Source organism: Narcine bancroftii, chromosome 1, assembly GCF_036971445.1.
Source record: "Narcine bancroftii isolate sNarBan1 chromosome 1, sNarBan1.hap1, whole genome shotgun sequence".
Taxonomy (NCBI): Eukaryota; Metazoa; Chordata; class Chondrichthyes; order Torpediniformes; family Narcinidae; genus Narcine; species Narcine bancroftii.
The window spans coordinates 408,913,138-408,935,418 of record NC_091469.1 but is presented as its reverse complement, the minus strand read 5'-3'; the positions used below and the strand labels follow the sequence as shown (position 1 = coordinate 408,935,418).

The 22,281-nt window shown below is 40.6% G+C and overlaps 1 protein-coding gene across 6 annotated transcripts in view; it reads left to right on the top strand.

The window, feature by feature from the left end:
* The window catches only part of hycc1 (hyccin PI4KA lipid kinase complex subunit 1), a 152,273-nt gene that overhangs the window by 37,935 nt on the left and 92,057 nt on the right, over window positions 1-22,281 (top strand). Inside the window, exon 3 of one of the 6 annotated variants that reach the window (XM_069913878.1) lies at window positions 14,569-14,661. The exons of 1 other annotated variant lie outside the window; for it this stretch is intronic. The gene's annotated coding sequence lies outside the window, so the exon portion shown is untranslated. Of the gene's footprint in view, window positions 1-14,568; window positions 14,662-20,286; window positions 20,411-20,565; window positions 20,955-22,281 lie in introns of those variants that run through there. 4 more of the 6 variants (XM_069913884.1, XM_069913883.1, XM_069913877.1 and 1 more) reach the window with 4 other exon arrangements.

The following is a 22,281-nucleotide window of genomic DNA, read 5'->3' as shown; positions in this document are numbered from 1 at the left end:
TATTCTCCATCATCTCATGTAGCAAAGTGAACAATTTTCAAGGTTTTTGACAGTGAGAGGAATTGTAAAATATTTGATATACACATCACTTAAATGCATTCCGAATAATGTGATTCAGTAAACTGCAAATACTTCCTTCAATTCACATGCGCTAAATCATTAACAAAAAATTTTTAGGTTTCTGTATTAAGCTATATGTAAGAGGAAATCCCAAGCTTTCACTTTGAGAATGGGGTGATACTACTGAACAATTTTGATCTTAAGTAATTTAACCTATGGTAATTATAGAAATAGAGCAGAAAGTATCCAACATAAAAAATACTCATTTTCAATGATTTATGGATCCTAGCACGTTGATTGATAAAAAGCAATTGTGAGATAAACCATTAATGGAGAACAGAAGAAATTTTGGGAAAAGATTGTTGGGTGCCAGAGATTTTCCTTTGGAAGGAGTAAAATGCTACATGGAAAAAAAAACTATGGCAGATAACATTAAATTAAACTCCTGACCACTAACATTCCTATACTTATAAAGTTGACTGAGTCTTTGAAGAAATGAAGTGAAACCTTAATTGAGATTTATTGTCAGATGTCAGCTTTATTGTCAGAGTGCATACATGACATGGGCAAGACAGAATTACCACTTATTGGTAGTGCAAAAACTGTACTCAATGAACACATGTAAACAAATAAAGAAATATAAAAAACTGGCTGTGCGATACAGAGAGAAAAAAAAATCAAAAAAGTGCAAAAGAATTCTTAAATGAGTCCCTGATTGGGTTTATTGTTGAGGAGTCTGACAGTGGAGGGGTGGCAGCTGTTCCTGAACCTGGTGGTGTGTGTGTTGTGGCACCAATATCTCTTTCCTGATGGCAGCAGCAAAAACAAAGTGTGTGCTGGGTGCTGGCTGCTGCTCTCTGATGGCAGCGTTCCCTGTAGATGTTCTTATTAGTGGGGAGGGTTTTGCCTGTGAAGTCCTGGACTGTGTCCACTACCTTTGCAGGGCTTTATGCTCAGGGGTATTGGTGTTCCCATACCAGACTGTGATGCAGCCAGTCCACACACTTCCCACCACACCTCTACAGAAATTTGCCAGGGTTTCCGATGTCATACCAAACCTCCACAAGCTCCAAAGGAAATAGATGTGCTTTCTTCATGATGTCAATTGTGTGTTGAGTCCAGGAAAGATCCTCTGAGATAGTGACTCCCAAAAACTTAAATTTGCTCACTCTCTCCACCTCTGATCCCCCAAAGATCACTGGTTTTGCCTTCCTGAAATCAACAATCAACTCCTTAGCTTTGGTGAAGTTTTATTTTTTTTGAATATTTTATTTAAAATTTTAAAACCACAATACATTTCAATTAATAATGAATGTTACACACAAATATATATATATATATATATATATATATATACATATATGTATATATAAATAAATAGAAGGAAATAGATGTGGTTTATAAACCTAATCCCTCCCTCCCTCCCCACCACCCCTCCCTCTCAAGTAGCCCTAAGAAAGAAAGAAGAAAAGGAGATTATCAATTAGGTATAACATCTCCTCATAGAAGAAAGTAGGAACCTCCTAAAAAGAAAAAAATACCCCCCCAACAAAGTACTGTTTTAAAAAAAACATTAATACTTCCCTGTATTATATGGGACGTGATATTCTCCTTCATGGTTGCAGAAGAAGAGAAAAAAGTCTGCCTCCCCCAGACAGAATATAAAAATCATATTTCATCAGACCATCCAGTATGAAGAGCTTCTTCAAGATCTTTCTTTACTTGATCATCATCAATTGATTCTCAACGCTCGAACATCTGAGATCCATCTCGAATTTTATCTTGACTCAATTTGGGTTGTTGAGAAGAATACCATTGAGCAGTATCTTGTTTATTATTAGGCAATGAATTAGCAAACTCTAAAGCTTCATCTTCATCAGTAAAAAACCATGATTGGTCGTCTCCAACAAAAACTTTAGGTACAGCTGGGTATAGAAAAGCAAATTTATATCCCTTTTTCCATAAAACAAATTTTACCGGATTGAATTCTTTCCTTCTCATAACAATAGACATACTTAAATCTGCATAGAAAAATACTCTATGGTTTCCAATCATTAAGGGACCTTGTTGTTTTCCAGCATTCTGAAATGCCAATTTTAATATCATTTCTTTACCTTGATAATGTAAGCACCTGATTAAAATAGAGCATGATGTCTGTCCATGGATTCTTTCTAATAACTCTATGAGCTCTATCAAGTTCCAATCCATTCAGGAAGTTTCAGGACCTAAAATTTCAGGAATCCATCTTCGACAAAATTGTACTGGCAATCTTCAGGCAGTCCAACAATTTTAACATTGTTTCTACGACTATAATTTTACAATACATCAATTTTCTATAAAAGATCCTTCCTTTGAACTTCTCAAGTCGTAAAATAATCTTCCATCTTGTTAACTGTATCCTTACATTGTCTACATCTAGATGATAATCTTAAATGTCTTCTTTAGTCTTTTGAACTTTAGTCTTAACTTCATCCACAGTTTTAGCATATTTTGCCATATAAGCTTTAATAGTTGTCATTTCATCTTTAAGACTTTCAAACTGTGATTAGATTCACTTTTTGCAGATGCAAAATGAGAATTCATTTGAACAGTCAATGCTTTAATGTGTTCTGAAATTATAGAAAATTGAGCTAGAGGATGTACATATTGAGGTATAGTCTGATACACCAAATTTGGCTTATTCCATACCTTGTATATTCTGGGGGCTGTGACGATGATATCCTCCAGTTCTTCAAAAGTTGCCGTGGTCCTCCTCCTCCTATTGTTGTACCGAGCCACTCAGTCAATGGTGCATATCGAGTATTTAATAGTAGAGACTGTAGCCATTAAGACAGTGCTCTGTAACTGCCTTCACAGGAAGTATATGTGAAGGTTACACTATAAAGAACGAAAATTAAGGACAACAGAAAAATAATTAGTACTATTCAATCTGCTAACTTTTAATAATTAACTAAATTACCTTTCAAGATGAATACTGTATGTCTGAAGTTGCTGAAAGTTAATGTAGAAACAATTCAGAATGATAATCTTTAAAGTCTTACATAGATCATTGGAAATTTGGGCAAGAAATGGCAGATGGAGTTTAATCCAGAGGAGTTTGAGTTGAAGTTAAAGCATTTTTGCAAGTATACAGTAAATAGCAGTACTGTTAGAGATTGAGATGTACCAAAGATCATCAAATGTAAGTCCTTATGACTTATGAAAGCATAAGTCATAAATAATTATCAGATGTTTCATGCAGACTGTTAGTCCAATTAATGAAACACAAATGAATGCTCTCTTTTGATGTAGTTACATTTTCTTTCAAATGAGAAAGAAAATGATGGAAACATTAAATTTGCAGAATTGCTTGGTTTAACTTATAGTATAGATAATGATACATGAAAACAAATGGTAAGCATTTGGGTTACTTTCTCATTGTTATTTGTACTTTTATGTTTTGTTTGTGCACCTGGTGCTGCTCCTGCCATTGCTAAGAGTGACTCAGAGGGTATGCTGTTTCTTTACAGTGGCCTCAATTTGTTGAAGATGCCATTGTTTTTGAGTACAGACAGGTCTTTTGGTGTTCTGGGAGTCAAACAGGGAGGTTCAAAAGCCTGATCTTGAACCTGGAGGTTCCTACTTATAAACTCGCTTATCCTGGCTGCATCATGTAATCTTCCTGACCTAGATTTTCCTGAAGCTGAGCAATGAAGGCCAGCATGACATCTAACTTCTCTTGCAATATGACTGAACTCATGGGCAGATCAAGAAAACTCCCACATAAAACCTTGACTTTCACTTGCTTGGCCATTTTGTAGTGAACTGGGATTCACTAGAAGTGTGCTGTACTGACAACTGGTCCCACCTCCCAACTCCTCCCCCTGGGGCCTGTATATAACCCTGGTTTCCCACCTAAACCCATAACCCTTCTGAAGCCTGTTCGTGAACCCTACCTGTGTTGTAAGCTAATAAAAGCATTTGTTCTCCCTCCAGTCAAGTGTGAGATTTTATCTATGCTACACATTTATCAAAACTATCAAAGGTTTTAATCCGCAGGATCCAAATACTGATGGCTCCTTACAGACTTTAAACTGCCAGTTAAGGTAGCCAATGGTGGTTTATTTTAAAATCCTGTGACTGTGGGGTCTGGGCCCAAGATGGCAGTGCAGTGGCGTCACTAGGGTTGGTGTCACCCAGTGAACTAACTCATGTGGTCACCCCCACCCCCAAACATGGACCTCCCCCTACACCAGACCATACAGAATCCTTAGTAATGTTTTTTTTGTATTCATGTTATTCGTAAATTGTAATTCCCATATAATCACTGAATGTAATAGCAATAGTGTAGTGAGGTAAACAACTAGCAAAATTAAAATTACACCTTTAAATTTCAATTTCATACACACAGCCTAAATGTGAAAAAAGACAAATTTGAGATATTTGAAAAAAAATAGTAAAAATATAGAATAATACGTGATAAATATAGTTGAAATTGCTTATATGTAATATTTATTAGATTATATGAATACTAACAACAAAATTGTTTTGTAAAATCTTTCTACATTGAATTACATTACAAGTATTACCATAATTACATTATTAGTAACTGAGCAGAACCCTATGTTGATTTTCTCCTTCTTTTCCTTTAATTACTTCTTCATTCTCAAAGATGTTATCAATATAGATTCAAAAATAATAATGACCACAATATTGTAGATAAAACACCAGAAAATTTGATAAAAGCAGCGACTATAAAAACACCAGCAGCAATGAAAATAATAGTGCGTGTTTGTAGTGGGTGAAGATGAAACCACGTAATTCGAAGTGTCATTGTAATTGGGTAATAATGACAGCTCTGACTGGAGCGCATTAGAAGGTTCAAAAAAGTAAATTAGCATAGGTTTTTAGCCTTACAGGTATATTGATACATGTAAGATGGGATTATGAATAATGTTTTGGTTGTTATAACTAACTACAGGGATATTTTTATAAAAAATAATAAATTTCTGCTGAAACACTGAACAAAAATTTTATAGACAGTCATTTTGGCATCACCCCCTCTGATGATGTCACCTGGTGTCATTCTCACCCCCTGACCCCCCTGGTGATGCTAGTGCAGCAGTGGTGTTGAGGAGTTACAGACTCCAGGGAAGGAGAGAACTGGTTCAGAGCATCAGAAAACAGGGAGATCACTACCCGTTTGAGAAGGAGAACCAAAGGAGATGACCCTACAGGACAGTGACCATGGTGGCAGGCACTCGGCGGCTGAAGAACTAGCGTATGGCTGTTGGCCACTTGAGGCAAAGAATCCATGCAGTCTGTGGGTGCTGGCAACTTTCAGTCAAAGGATTCACACCAGGCTGTGGATTTCTGGAGATTGGCTCAAGACTGGCTGAAGGGGTTTAGGAACTGGGTGGAGAGGCTCCTGATGGGTTTCAGTGCTGAGAGCTTCCTGATGGCATTGGGAAGGGGGTTAGGAACTGGGTGGAGAGGCTCCTGCTGGGTTTCAGTGCTGGAGGGTTGGATCTGGAGCTCGTTTTGCTGATAATTTTAACTGAAGTCTGTGTGGCTGCAAAGGCTAATGGGAGGTGAATCCATGGACAGTTAGTGACTCTGAAGGGGCTCTCTTTTCTTTGGCTGGCGCCAAGCAATTTCTGCTGATGGTGAATGTTTGTCTGCCTCATGGTAGACCAAATGCAATTTTGTGTAATAACCGTTACATTACATGTCAACAAAAGAAATCTTGAAGTGTTGTGGCAGTTTTGGTCACATTACTTAAGGAAGAATATACTTGAAGTGCAACAAAGATTCAGTGGATTGATACCAGGGATGGCATTTTATCCATTAGTGAACAGATTGAATGGACATGGACTGTATTTTTTAGACTTTAGAGAGATTACGGGAGATCTTATTAAAAGCTGAAGTGCTTGACAAGCTCAATGCAAAGAGAATACTCTGCCTTACTGATGAGGCTAGGAACATTGTACAGTTTGAGAAAAAAAAAGGTAGGCTATTTAAGACTGGGATGAGGAGCAATTTCTTCTCACAGGAACAGTGAACATTTGGAATGCTCATTTTTAATTAGTTGTAGAAACAGTCATTATTATCATTCAAATGAGAGAGAGAGTTAGTCTAGGTAATATGGAATCAGGGGATATGAGGATAATGCTGGAATATGCTACTTAGGTGGACAATCAGCTGTGATTTTGATGAAATTAAAAAAAAGTTTGAAAGGGCATATGGCCTGATCCTGCTCCTAGCTCATATGTTATTCCTTCCTAGAAATGAATGCACGTTGCATTTTGCTAATTACTAATTTTCTACAATTTTGTCTGTACAGTTTAGAACCCAACTGCAATTTTATTTGAAATTTGGCACAAAATTTAGTTAAAGCCTTTCTTATAGGATTATGAAGTGGTCTTGTCCTGCTGGATGTTACCACTCTGTTTTTCAATCACGAGTTGCTTCCAACAATTTGCAAATTGAATGGAAAACTTCCTGCATTTTCACATAAAGATGGCACTTATTGCAACAGTAAATCATGGTCCTTCTGTAAGCAATCTTTTATTTGTAAGACTCTGTGTTGTGTGTGTGTAAAAAAAAAGTTTTGAAATCTTTTTATCTACACTATGGGAGAAATGGTAGACAATATGAAATTGTGAGTTCAAACTGCATTTCATATATCTGAAGACAATGTTTAATTCTGATTTCCTCTATCCAGTACATGTGAGATCAAAGTGTATGAGTAGGAATTTAATCATCCTAACCTTTGAGTGCATTGACTATTTGCAATTGCAACTAAAAGCATAATAAGTATTGTAAAAAAATTTGTATGGGTGGCACGTTTGGCACAGTGCAATGCCTTTACAGCGCCAGCGATTGGGACTTGGGTTGAATCCCATGCTTACAGAAAGGAGTTTGTATGTTTTCCCCGTATATATGTGGGTTTTCCCTGGGCCTCTGGTTACCTTCCACCAATCGAAACATACTGGGGGTGGGGGAGATAGGCTAATTGGGTGTAAATTGGGCGACACGGACTCATGAGCTGTATGGCTTGTTACCATGCAATTGCTGACTTCAGCCAGCCAATTTATTTTCTCTAACTCATAATTTTAGACATAGAGTCATGTCTATATATCTAAAATTATGAGTTAGTGAAAATAAACTGACTGGTTGAAGTCAGCAGGATCCTATGGTTCAGACACCAAGAATCTGATGTTTTATCAATTGTTAGGCTGTTGGCCCATTTTCCACATTTTTTTGAAGTTTGAACAAGCTGTTGTGGTTAACCTCTGGCTACATGAAAGACCCATGTTCTTAATCTTCAATTTACTGATTCGGTGGATTAGAACAAGTCGGAGAACTTCTTGTGAATCTGGTTCTTATCTTGGTTATCAACAGGTCCAGACAGCAGCTTTAAAGAAAGTGTCTGAACTGACTGACTGGCTGTCTCTTTTCTGTAATGTCTGCATCCATGAGAGTAGGCCGCAGGCAGTATTTTCATGTGCGGCCAAGGCACTCCGTAACCCGAAAAACTAGAAGTGAACAGGTCAACAACTATATAATTTGAAAAGCTTTGTTCCTTGATTTTAAATTGCAGACTAATTTGAATCTTTCTCATTGGTCCTTTTGGGCAACACTGGCACATGTATTTACTTGATTCTATCTTATCCATTGACTAATCAAAATAGGAAAGAGTGATCTTCCTGTAAACCTGAATGACATTTCAATACTGTGTTTGGATGTGCTAGGACACGCTCTTTGCTATCTGTGCCTGAGGCTCCTCCCACTGACCCCTGAATAAAGGCGACTGTGCCACAGCCCCCTCCTCAGTTCAGAGCAGTCGACCAGCATGGACGGACATCCATTCTGTAGTGAATAAAAGCCAATCAGTTTATCTACAACTTCTAGTCTTGAAGTTATTGATGGTGCATCAATTTTATTAACTACAGTTTCTTTTTTGATAATGGAGCAGATCCTGGAGCCAAAATGTTGGATCTCGACCTACAATCACCCAACGCATCCAACAGCTTCGACTCTGGCTGCCTTTCTTTGAAGCTTTCCTGCAAGCCTCCTCTGCTATCATCTGATCAGAGGACAATAGGCTGCAAGTGCTGTATTCCCAGGTCGGGTACTGGTACCCAGTAGCAATGGACATTCTGAAAAGTCAGTACCGAAGGAAGGTAAATGAGGTCTACACAAGGCACCTCCTGGCTACCCATAAGCAGCGACTTGGGGAATCGAGTGCTCAGTACCTTTGGGCCCTGCGAGCCCTCAGATGGGCCTGCGACTGCAAGGCTATGACGACTGACGTGAACACAGAAGACCTGATCAGAGGTGTTTACATCACGGGCATGAGATCCAGTTACATTCACCAAAGACTGTTAGAGCAAACTGAGCTCAATTTGCAGAAGGCCATCAAGCTACCCAATATGCTAGAGGTGGCCCTCCAAAATATGGATGCGTACTCTGCCAACCTTGGGAAGTGGGAGGACTGCAAGCCCACGGAACACTGCCACGTTTGGATGTGATGTATATATGCTTGAATGTACTAGGACACGGGCCTTGCTGACTGTGCTTGAGGCTCCTCCCACTGATCCCTAAACAAAGGCGACTGTACCAACACCCTCTCCTTAGTTTAGGGCAGTCGACCAGCATGGTTGGACATCCATTCTGTAGTTAATAAAAGCCTATCAGTTTCTCTACAATTCCTTGTCTTTGAAATTATTGATGGTGCATCAAATGCAAAGGTTAAAACAGGTTTATTCCTGACCAGCATGGTACCAATCAGAAGGTGAATGGTACACCAGTCTCTGAAGGCGAGCATGAAGGTACAGCAGGCGGTTAAAGAGGCAAATGGTATGTTGGCCTTCATATCAAGAGGGTTTGAGTAGAGGAACAAGGATACCTTACTGCAGCTGTACAGGGCCTTGGTGAGACCACACCTGGAGTATTGTGTGCAGTTTGGGTCACCTGATCTAAGGAAGGATGTTCTTGCAATGGAGGGAGTGCAGAGGCGATTCACCAGGCTGATACCTGGAATGGCAGGAATGACTTACGAGGAAGGATTGTGCAAATTGGGATTATACTCCCTGGAGTTTAGAAGATTGAGAGGGGATCTCATAGAGACATATAAAATTCTGGCAGGACTGGACAGAATGGATGCAGATGGGATGTTTCCAATGATGGGAAAATCCAGAACCCGGGGCCATGGTTTGAGGATAATAGGCAAACCATTTAGGACCGAGATGAGGAGGAATTTCTTTACCCAGAGGGTGGTGAATCTGTGGAATTCTTTGCCACAGAGGGCAGTAGAGGCAGGTTCATTAAATATATTTAAGAGGGTATTAAACGTTACGAGAGAAGGCGGGGACGGGGTACTGAACTTTAAGATCAACCATGATCTCGTTGAATGGCGGAGCAGGCTCGAAGGGTCGAATGACCTACTCCTGCTCCTATCTTCTATGTTTCTATGTGAGTTTTTCAACAGATGATATCACTCCACTTGGTTAGCCTGTTTCTGTAATAAATTCACAGAAGGAAATGGATGCAAGAACCACATCACGGTTCCGGCAAAAAAATTATTTGTGTCTATGTGCCTTGTGAAATGCTTTCCACTTTCTACATATATATATATATATATATATATATTATATATCTAGTTAGCAAGGGAAGAGAATATCAAGAATGTTGATTTTAACTGTAATTAAGGAGAACTCTGCACTCATGTACTAGTTCAAAAAAGGTAGGAATCATGTAAACATGGCCCTCCCAAATTGTAACCCATATGGCTAATACTGCTCTGAAACTAAATCAATTAACTTTGAGTAAGAAACAGCATGGAAACAGACCTTTCAGCCCTTGATGTTGATTGTCAAAAATCTACATGAATCCCAATTACAGTACTAGCATTTGGTCCATAGTGTTCTATATTTTAATGCTTCAAGAGTGCCCACCTCCACACAGGCAGTTTGTTTCAGTTTTCATTCATCTGGGTGAAAGATGCTTTCTTATATCCCTTTAAACCCCTTATAACTAATCCCAAACCTATGCCTTCTATCTTAAATACCTCCACTAGTGAGAAACATTTCTTACTATGGCCCTCATTACTTCATTTAACTCTATCAGGCCCCCCTCATCCATGCCTTGTAGAAGGGCCCGAAATGTCAGAGGTATAGTAAAACCCATGGTATGAGGCAGCAATGGGGATTGGTAAATGCCGGATAAGTTAATTTTCCGGTTGTTTGAGATTGCGTGTTGTGTGATTGATGAACTAACCATTAGGGGTGCCAATTTTAAATTTCAGAATCAGGATCAGAATTTATTGTCATGAATAAGTCACAAAATTTGGTGTTTTGTGGCAGCATTCATACATTCATATAAACCACCTGACAACAATAATTTTTTTTAAAGTGCACAAAAATTAAGGCAGTGTTTTTGGATCATTGATTATTCAGGAATCTGGTGGCAGCGGGGAAGAAGCTGTCCTTGTGCTGCTGAATGCTCGTCTTTAGGCTCCTGTATCTTTTTCCCGACGGTAGCAGAGTGAAGACGGCGTGACCTGGTGGTCGGGGGTGGGGGGGATGGTGGTCTTTGAAGATAGAGGCTGCTTTCTTAAGACACTGCCTCTTGTTGATGTACTCGACGGAGTGAAGTTTGGTGCCTGTGATGTCGCAATCCGGGTTAACAATCCTCTGGAAATCTTTTTCTTGTCCTGAGAGTTGTCACCTCCATACCAGACAGTGATGCAACCAGCCAGTATGCTCTCTACAGTACACCTGTAGAAGTTTTGGAGAGTCTTCAGTGACATACTGAATCTCTTCAAATACCTCACAAAATATAGCTGCTGGTGAGCCTTCTTCATGATGCATTGACATGAACGCTCTAGGACAGATCCTCAGAGATGTTGACATCCAGGAATTTGAAGTTCTTTACTGTCTTCACTACTGAGCCCTCAATGAGGACTGGGTCATGTTCCCCTGACTTCCCCCTGAAGTGCACAATCATCTTGGTTTTGCTAACGTTGAGCGAGTGGTTGTTGGCATGATACCACTCAGCGAGCTGATCTATCTCCCTCCTGTAGGCTTCTTCATTGCTGTTCGTGATTCTCCCAACAACTGTGGTGGCATCAGCAAATTTGTAGATGGAATTGTGCCTGGCCACACAGTCCTGGGTGTATAATGAGTAAAGCAATGGGCAAAGCACGCATCATTGGGGTGTGCCTGTTTTGATAATATATGAGGAAATGTTGTTTCCAATTCGTACTGACTGTGGTCTTCCAGTGAGGAAGTCAAGGATCCAGTTGCAGAGAGGGGTTCAGAGGCCCAGAGTTTGTAGCTTCTTGACCAGCACTGAGGGAATAATAGTGTTGAAGGCTGAGCTCTAGTCGATGAGGAGATGCTGTTTCTGAAGTGATCCAGAGCTGAGTGGAGAGCCAGCGATAATGCATCTGCTGTGGAGCGGTTGTGGATCCAGACCATTGCTTACTTCTGTTTATTTTAACCTATTAATTTTCCGCTATTTTATTTGCTGGTTGCTTGAGGCTGCAGGTTGCTTGGATACTGGATAACAGGGATTTTACTGTACCTGTACATCTTTACCTCCTATGGATGATGTAAGGCCTGCTAAGTTCCAACATTTCTGTATTTTTACTACAATTACAGCGTCTGCAGACTTTTGTGTTTCATCATCCTCCTCATCTTCCTCTACTTCATGGAGAACAAACCAAGTATATCCAGTGTCCCTTCATAACTGAAATATTCAATCTTAGGCAACATCCTAATGAATTTCTCGACACTCTATCCAGTTAATCATACTTCCTGTAGTAGGGAAAAGAGAACTGTACATAGGAATTATTTTTTACCTCAAGTGCATTGCATTCTGGATATCCAGCTGAGGAGAATTGAAAGATAGAGTGTTTTTAGAGTGTTTTATATATGTATTTGTCCTCTTCAGTGACAAGATCTTCTCAGCGACAAGATATCCATCCTCAATCGATGGTCAGAACACTTCCAATCTCTTTTCAGTGCCAACCGCTCAGTCCAAGAATCCGCCCTGTTCCAGCTCCCTCAACAACTCTTGAGTCTAGAGCTGGATGAGGTCCTTACCCGGGAAGAGACATATAAGGCAATTGAACAACTGAAAAGTGGCAAAGCAGCAGGTATGGATGGAATCCCCCACAGAGGTTTGCAAGGCTGGCGGCAAAGCTCTGCATATCAAACTGCATGAGTTTTTCATGGTCTGCTGGGACCAAGGAAAGCTGCCTCAGGACCTCCGTGATGCCATCATCATCACCCTGTACAAAAACAAAGGCGAGAAATCAGACTGCTCAAACTACAGGGGAATCACGCTGCTCTCCATTGCAGGCAAAATCTTTGCTAGGATTCTCCTTAGTAGACTAATGCCTAGTGTCGCGGAAAATGTCCTCCCAGAATAACAGTGTGGCTTTCGCGCAAACAGAGGAACTACTGACATGGTCTTTGCCCTCAGACAACTCCAAGAAAAGTGCAGAGAACAAAACAAAGGACTCTACATCACCTTTGTTGACCTCACCAAAGCCTTTGACACCGTGAGCAGGAAAGGGCTTTGGCAAATACTAGAGCGCCTCGGATGCCCCCCCCCAAGTTCCTCAACATGGTTATCCAACTGCATGAAAACCAACAAGATCGGGTCAAATACAGCAATGAGCTCTCTGAACCCTTCTCCATTGACAACGGTGTGAAACAAGGCTCCGTCCTCGCACCAACCCTCTTCAATCTTCTTCAGCATGATGCTGAAACAAGCCATGAAAGACCTCAACAATGAAGACGATGTTTACATCCGGTACCACATGGATGGCAGTCTCTTCAATCTGAGGCACCTGAAAGCTCACACCAAGACACAAGAGCAACTTGTCCATGAACTACTCTTTACAGATGATGCCGCTTTATTTGCCCATTCAGAGCTAGCTCTCCAGCGCATGACGTCCTGTTTTGCCAAAACTGCCAAAATGTTTGGCCTGGAAGTCAGCCTGAAGAAAACTGAGGTCCTCCATCAGCCAGCTCCCCACCATGACTACCAGCCCCCCACATCTCCATCGGGCACACAGTACTCAAAACGGTCAACCAGTTTACCTACCTCGGCTGCACTATTTCATCTGATGCAAGGATCGACAAAGAGATAGACAACAGACTCACCAAGCCAAATAGCGCCTTTGGAAGACTACACAAAAGAGTCTGGAAAAACAACCACCTGAAGAAACACACAAAGATCAGTGTGTACAGAGCCGTTGTCATACCCACGCTCCTGTTCAGCTCCAAATCATGGATCCTCTACCGGCATCACCTATGGCTCCTAGAACGCTTCCATCAGCGTTGTCTCCGCTCCATCCTCAACATTCATTGGAATGACTTCATCACCAACATCGAAGTACTCGAGCTGGCAGAATCCGCAAGAATCGAATCCATACTGCTGAAGATCAAACTGCGCTGGGTAGGTCACGTCTCCAGAATGGAGGACCATCGCCTTCCCAAGATCGTGTTATATGGCGAGCTCTCCACTGGCCACCGAGACAGAGGTGCACCAAAGAAGAGGTACAAGGACTGCTTAAAGAAATCTCTTGGTGCCTGCCACATTGACCCCCACCAGTGGGCTGATATCGCCTCCAAACGTGCATCTTGGCATCTCACAGTTCGGCGGGCAGCAACCTCCTTTGAAGAAGACTGCAGAGCCCACCTCACTGACAAAAGACAAAGGAGGAAAAACCCAACACCCAACCCCAACCAACCAATTTTTCCTTGCAACCACTGCAACCGTGCCTGCCTGTCCCACATCGGACTTGTCAGTCACCAACGAGCCTGCAGCAGACGTGGACATACCCCTCCATAAATCTTCATCCGCGAAGCCAAGCCAAAGAAAAGATATATGTATTTGTAATTATCAAATAGAAATCATAAAAAAATAGAACACTACAGCACAGAACAGGCTCTTTGGCCCTCAATGTTGTGCTGACCTTAAAAAAAATTAAGCCCTTCCTACCTCATAACCCTCTATTCCCCTTCCATCCATGTGCTTGTCCAAGAGCCTCTTAAATGTCCCTAATGTTTCAGCCTCCACCACCATCCCTGGCAAGGTATTCCAGGCACCCACAACTCTCTGTGTAAAAAAAACTTGCCCCTGATATCTCCCCTAAACTTTCCTCCTTTCACATCTTACACATCCTTTGGTGTTTGCTACTCCCATCCTTGGAAATTATATTCAGAAAAGTTATTCATTATTTATTTGCAAATAAACATTATACATATTTCTTTATATTTTAAAAGTAATTGGGGAACTGGCAATATCTTAAATTTATATCTTATGACACTTTCCAAAGAATAATTCTCATGCTTGAATTAATTAAATCTGTTGAAGTTGCTTTTGCACATAATTTGTAATTACAACTCTCATACAATAGTCATGAACATTTCCATAGTAACTGCAAAAGATTACACCAAGGATACAGATTTTTGTTAAATTGAGAAAATCTTTAAATATTTCTTTGAAAAGGTTGGCAAAATGTGGTGTGGGAGGAATGGAGGCAGAACAAAGAAGATAGAAGAATTGGAGACTGGAACATAACAAAGAAACAATCACAGTAAGGTAGGAAACATTGTTTTAAATTCCTTAAGCAACAATGGAATTAGTTTGCAACAACTTTGCTTTATCATATGTAGTAATTGTATATCCAATTGTACAGACCCAAAATATATATAATTAATTTGCAGAATTTCTCTAAAAAGCACATTGGAGGAACTCAGCCGGTCTCACAGTGTCTAGGAAGTAAAAATATATTATTGACATTTTGGGCCTGAGCCCTTCTTCTAAGCCCTGGGCCCCACTTTAATTTTTCAAAAAAAAACATATGCCCCACTATTAGCAGAAAAAAAATTATATATTTAAAATAAATTTTAATTAAATAATTTACTGCAAGTGTATTTCAATGGAATTAAGATCGGGAATACACTGGAACACATATTTCATATTCAACTACTACTTCAGTATGTCAGCCATCTCAAACTCACATTCAACAATTGTCATTACTTCACTGGGAACCTTGCCTCTGACGCTGGCTGCAAATACCTTTGTTTTTGTATCAATGAGCATCATATTTGCTACTTGGAGTTGCTTGTTCAATGTATTTAGTTTCTCAAAAATGACCATCAAGTAACTCTTACAAGCTTTGCCATCTGTTGCTAGCAAGAGCTTCATTTCAGACAATCATCTTACTTCAGTGTGAAGCAATAATCTCACATGTTCTGCATTTTTATCGACACAAAACTGCTTAAACAGACATTCACATTTGGCATTAGCTTTGATAGCATTGATACATTTGATCACAGAATGCAGTATCTCACGGGAAACTTTCTTGGTAAATACGTTTTCTCAGTGGATAAGACAATGCACAACCAACATGTTTGAATTTTCATCATTAATTTTAAACATACTTTTTTTTTACCCATCATAATAGGTGCGCCATTTAACCTATAACAACCACAGTATGGAAACAGGCCATATTAGCCCTTCAAGTCCACACCAATTTATGTGAAACTCCAACTAGTTCCACCTACCTACTCCCTGCCCATAACCCTCCAATCTCCTCACATCATATACTCATCCGATCTCCTCTTAAATGACAGAATTGACCCTGCTGCCACTACCTCTTCCAGAAGGTCATTCCACTCAGCCACCACTCATTGGGTGAAGAAATATCTTCTTGTATTACTTCTAAAGTTTTGCCCCCTAATCCTTAGCCTATGACCCCTTGTTCCAATCTCTCCTACCCTCAGGGGAAAGAGCCTATTCACATCTACTCTATCTATTCCCTTCATAATTTTAAATACCTCTATCAAATCCCCCCTCAACCTTCTATGCTCCAATGAATAAAGTCCCAGTCTACTCAATCTTTCTCTGTATTCTAGATACTGCAATCCAGGAAGCATTTTAGTAAACCTTTTTTGCACCCCCTCTACCTTATTTATATCCTTTCTATAATTTGGAGATTTGTAGCACAAGATACAATGTTTCCTTTTGGTATTTTGTTTTCATCCAAATAATTTTTGAGCTTGCTGTAGATATCAACTGCAGTTGATGGTTGTATCTAATGATTCAGAAATTATCTCTTCTTGAAACTCTTCCTGATCAATATATCTCACATATGCCAATAACAGGGTCTCACTGTCCTGTATGGGGAATTCAACTAGTTGTGTTGAGAACTTTCATGATTCCAATTTCTCAATAAGCTGTTTTTCAACATCTTGACCCATGTCATGTATTCTATGGCAGGCAGTTCTATTACTCAATGGCACTGGTCAGACATCTTTGTCATCCTTTTGCAGAACTGTTTTGAGAAACAATGATATTGCGGGTTTATTCAGTTCCTCTCCAGTTGTATGATTCTTCCCTTGTTTTGCTGTCAGCAGAGAAATTTCATAGCTAGCTTCAAGGGTACGAATCAGGGCTGTAGTTTGCGCAGCGAATAATGAAGTGATTTTTGATCTGTTTTCAAACTTCTCTTTCAGTGATTTAAAATATTCCAATTTCAAATTGACATGGTTAGGATGTTTTACCCTCAAATAAGTTTAAAGATAGCCTTTTTTCATTGATTTATTTGGCAAAGCCTGTTGGCATAATAGGCAAAGAGGTACACGTTCATCATGTACAGCAGGTAGAAACCCAAACTTCAAAAACTCCACTGAATATTGATGAACCTTTTGCTTGCTTGGTCATTTTGAAAATACCACAGCACAAACTCCCTGAAACAGATTAATACAACAGTGCGAGCTCCCTGAAACAGATTAATCAATATTTTATTATGTCTTAGAATTGAAAAATATAATAAAAATAATGATCAAAGAAAGAATACTGACCCTAAAAAAAATGAAAAAAAATGATTAGCGTGGTTTCTAACATTTTTTCTCACAGAGAGCACATCAAAACTACGCTAGCCTCATGCTTTACTTTCTGGAGTCCCTTTTTTTTCCAATTTTGCCATCTCCCTCAGGCTGGCATCTGTGGCGGACCCCCTGCCCACCTCTAGTACACAAAGATACATGGAGATATGGGTCTCACTCACTACTGAACTGAAAAAGTAAAGAGGTATGGATAGAGACATGATCGTTAAGATAATTTGGAATCCTCGTCGCCAATGAGATAATTTGGAATGGATGGTAATAAGAAAGGACAGAAAAAAATATAATTGTAATATTAACCAAGAATAACAACAGTTAAAATAAGAAAAACAACGGAGAAACATCGGAAGAGCAAAAACACATAATCAATATTAAAAGAGCAAAGTGATTTTACTTGGAAGTTACCACAATTGTGTTGTACTGACTGTGTTGCCAAGTCACATCTTTCACACCAATAGAATGAGTTTATTTATTTCAAACCAACTTTTTAATTATTATCCAAAATATTCATACGCCCCACTAAAATATTATTAAGCCTGACGCCCCACCTTGAGAATCTGCATTCTAAACAAAAAGCAGGCAGGTGTCTCGATAAATAATGAGGGAGAAAGGGGGAAGAATGGGAGGAGGAGGAGTCCTGACCAATAAACAAAAGGTGTTATCAGGGGAATGGTGAGAATTGATTTTGGCTCTGTGAAAGGAGACAGAAGGAAAAGGGGGGAAGAGAGAGAGAGAGAGAAAAACTATAGGAATGAGACAGTAGAATGAAGATAAGTGATGGTGTTAACGGAAAATAGAGAAATTGATATTAATGCCATCTGGTTGGAATGATGCCCAGATGGAAGAGTGTTGTTCCTCTAATTTGTGAGCCATCTCACTCAGGCAGTACATGAGAGCATGGACAGATATGTCAACAAGGGAATGGGATGGGGAATTTAAATGAGTGGTTATTAGGAGATCCACACAATTGTGGTGGACAGAGCTGAGGTGCTCAACGAAGCTACCTCCCAGTCTACACCCAGAATCTCCAATGTAGAGGAGCCAACAATGGGAAGAATTGGAGCCCTAAAGCCCATCTGGGAGAGACTGGAATGACCATGTGCTACCTGCTAGTTCATTTAACCATTTCTGTCATGGGGATACATACCATGGTCAAAAAATTCTACAGCATGGAAACAGGCCCTTTAGCTCAACTTGTGCATGCTGACCAAGCTAGACACATTCACCTGCTTTTGGCTCATGTCCCCTTAAACCTTCCCTAGTAAATGTACCTGCTTAAATGTCTTCTGCTTGTCATAAAGATTTCCAGATTTGCCATGTTCTCTGGCAGCTTGTTCCATACACCCAACACCCTCTATGTGAAGTTCCTTTTAAATCATTTCCCTCTTACAGTAAATCTATGCCCTCTAGTTTCAGGCTTCCTCACCATGGGGGAAAAAAAGACTATGCCTATTTACCTTTATTATGCTTCCATGTGATTCTATAAACCTCTAAAATATCCCTCCTTAGCCTCCAGGAGAACAGTCCCAAACTATCCATCCTTTCCTTCTAACTCAAGCTCACCAGCCTCAGTAACATTCTTGTGAGTCCTTTCCAGCTTAATCTATCTTTCCTATAACTGGGTGACCAAAACTCCTCATGATACTCAAAGTGTTGTGTCACCAATGTCTTTGATAGCTGTAACATGATAGCTGTCGAAGACATTGTTCCTGTTCTGTGGGAACCTATCTCACTGCTCCCTATTTGTAATCCATGCTGCTCTCAAACTTTATACTTCAATACCTGTTTGTCAGAAATAAAACTTCTCACACATGAGTCTCTTTAAAACTGATGACACGACAAGCTTTATTTACAAGTCTGCAGAGTTGGACTCAACTGGCTTCTCACCAGTTAAGCCCCGATACATACAGTGCATTGATTTTTATACCCTTATTGTTTGCCCTTCCCCTTCTTATTAATACTGTTTTAATTGGTTAGTATTGCAAAAGCATTCTAAGTATAACTGCATTTTTAATTATCACGTTCGTTACGTACGCTGCGAACTCTACATACACTAAATTCTGTTTCTCACCCTTCTTATCAATCTTTTGTCTCCTGCATGTCTCTCACTATGACCATGAAAAGATAGGTTTAAAAAAACATATCCAGCTGAACCTTTTGTCCTTGGCTGCTAGTAAGCTCCCTGTCCGTTCTGGCTTCCCTTTTTATGATTAATCATCACATTTTAACTTAAGTCATTTTAACCTAAATTCTCTATATAACACTGTTCCTATACTCCTTGCCCTGACCAATGAAGACAAGTGCACCAAACACCTTCTTCACTACCAGCGTAGTCACTTTCATGGAACCATGTTCCTGTACCCATACGTTTCTTTGTTCTACAACACTCTCTCGATTTACCTTTCACCATGAAAGCCTTGTCCTGTTAACAAAGTGCACTCATCGAAGTAAAATTCCATCTGTAATTTGTTGGCCTATGTTTCCAGTTCATCTAGATCCTGCTGTAATCTTTGAAAACTTTCTCCATTGTCTACTATTCCACCAGTTTTAGTGTAATCTGTAAACTAACCAACTGTGCTACTACATTCTCCTCCAAGTCATTACTATGGATGTCAGTGATCATATTTTATGATTTGCCCATAATAGAGACTGGTACATACACACAGGGCCGGCCCCTGGGGGATGGGCTTTCGTGGGCACCCCCCCTCCCCCTCACGCCCCACGCTGAGACCCTGCATGTTCATTATTTTGGACATTTGGGAATCGCTTAATCAAGAACCATGAATTTAACTACCTTGATGTGTTTACGTTCACCGCAGAACATAGCTTGCGTGCGTGTTCAGATTAACTGCAAAAGTTACTTTCATGATTCTTTCCTTCTGCATGAGCTTTGAATTGCTGCACATTTGTTTTACCCTCCAACCACATAATAGAGCCATTTAAATAGTACGACTTTATTGACGAATGACCGTGAAGTTCAAAATAGTTTTCTAGATAAAGGACCGCCACGGATGGGTTTCTTTTTAATTATGCAGCAAAGTTAGATTTGTTAGATCTTTTAATCTCTGCTAAGATAGCGAATTTTTTTAAAAAAAACAATCCTTCGGGATATGAAGTCATAACTTTTCAACAATTGTTTGTTGAAACTAAGTCTTAATAAAGCCGAGACCGCCATCCGCACTCTTCAGCGGCACCAGCGGGCTCCACAATTTTCCCCATGTCTTCGGATGATGGACGGTCCAATTAGTCCCGCCCCTTTGACGTCAGCCTCCTCCATTGGATGACCACTTTAATCCTGCGGCGCGATTGGATGTTGCCAGATACCAATAATCAGACAGGACGTCCCACCAGCCCATCGTTGGGTGAGAGTGAAGGCGATCGCCGTGAAACGGGCGGGATGGCGGCAGCCTGGAGCGGGCTCGGCGGGGCAGCGGAGTGAGGTCGGTGCCACACTTGACGGTGCGGGCGGCGGTTCCAGATGCGAGGGTGGCGGCGCGCGAACTGACGGCGCGGCGTGGTGGGCGGGGGAGGGAGTCGCTGTCGGGGGGGTGGGGCGCGGCGACACGGTGGAGGGATGAAGTTTGGGGACGGACGGGTGAGCATCCACGGGCCAGAGAAAGGAAGGAGGCGCCCAATTTAATGTCCACCCAAGAAAGTTGTGACTCGCCAAGGGTTCGGTTTGTGCTCGAGCGGTTATGAGGATCGGGAAGAAGGCTTGAAACTTCCCGAGCGGCCGAAGGATCTGAGCCGCTCAGGCGAGACACGCCCACGGACCGCCGGACCAGGCAACGGGCTTCGTCGCGATCAGCCCAAACAAAAGCGCGAGGCGCGGCACACAGCACGCAAGTTGACAGACGGAGGGACGTGCAGATGGCTCAGACATTCCTCTGGTCTCGAGTCCTTGGAACTCCTGCCTTTGAAATGCAGTGGAGCACAATCTCCGACGATGTCGAGGCAGAGGTGGATAAAATCACTGGAATGCGGGTAAATAGGGAGAGAAGGCTTTGCCTTCAGCCCTGATCTTAACAAATGGCAGTGCAGCGTGGTGGGGTCGACTGCACCGACTCCTAAGTTTGTGTGCCCTAAAGTCGCGATAAAAGACATCCCCCTCCGCCAGACACCCTGTCGAGGCAGAATCGATGAGGCAGAGGCGAAAGTTATTGATGTAATCAATAACTTTGATGCAGAATATAACGGAATCGGTAGCTCCCGATTTTGCCCTGAGTTTTTGGAATTCTGCTGAAATTAGTATCGCTTTACGAGGCTTTAAACTAATATTTTTCAGTTTCATCATTGCTCTTTTTTTTTAAAGCCAAAATGGATGAACCTACTTTTCACGGTGTCCCACTTATCTGCCTCTCTGTATTCTTCCCGCAACCCAAAGCCCAGCTTTGTTTCATCAGAAAACGTAGATCTATCACTCTTTGGTTGCCTGCTCCAAAACATTGACCCAAATTGAGAACGGCTGAGCTTCATCATTAAACTTTGTGGTCCCGAATGATCACCGTTCCCAAAGTGGCCCTTTATTCTTACCCCGCCCCAACCTTTTTTGAATACAGTCAATTAGCTTGAGTTGAGCATTATTCAAAGTTGTAAAAGTTGTGCAAGGTGAGGGCCTTACTTCAGATGCTGAAGATTTTGGATGTGATCTGGCAGTTTATCTTTTGGAATTGTCAGCAAATGTAATCTACTTTAATAACAGTGAGAGGTGCTGTACCTTTTTAAATAAATTTATTGTGTCAACTGCTGTTTTCCAAATGAATTTGAATAGTGACTACTCTGTTTTAGTTTTGCAGGTCTAGTGAACATAGTAATTTAATTGTAATTGATCAGATTACACTGCACAACAATTATTTTCAAAAGGTTTGCTTCCTGAAAAATAAATCGGGGATTATGATAGACAACTTCAAGATGATTTCAGATTTGCTGTATCATGTAGGAAATTAAATGAACTTTTATTGAATTTGGCATGATTAATCCCATAATGATGCTGACACACTGTTCAACTGACCAAAAAAAAATTTGCTACTGATTTTCATTTGTACTCCACATCTGATGCCCCTGTGTCAGTGTCCAACAATAGTCGGCCAGCATCGATGGATTCCAGATGGTCTGATACCATGGTCACAGTATCCTGATGGAATCTTTCACCATGTTTGTCACTGACTGCAACAAGATTAGCAGGAAAAAGCCCAAGTGCGAATGCAGAAAATAAATTTTCAATGACATGTGCAACTTCACGTTTCTGTATGATTGAAACACGTTGTCAATCAGTTGGATATAGTCTGGTGGTCTGTAGTTGCCAAGAACA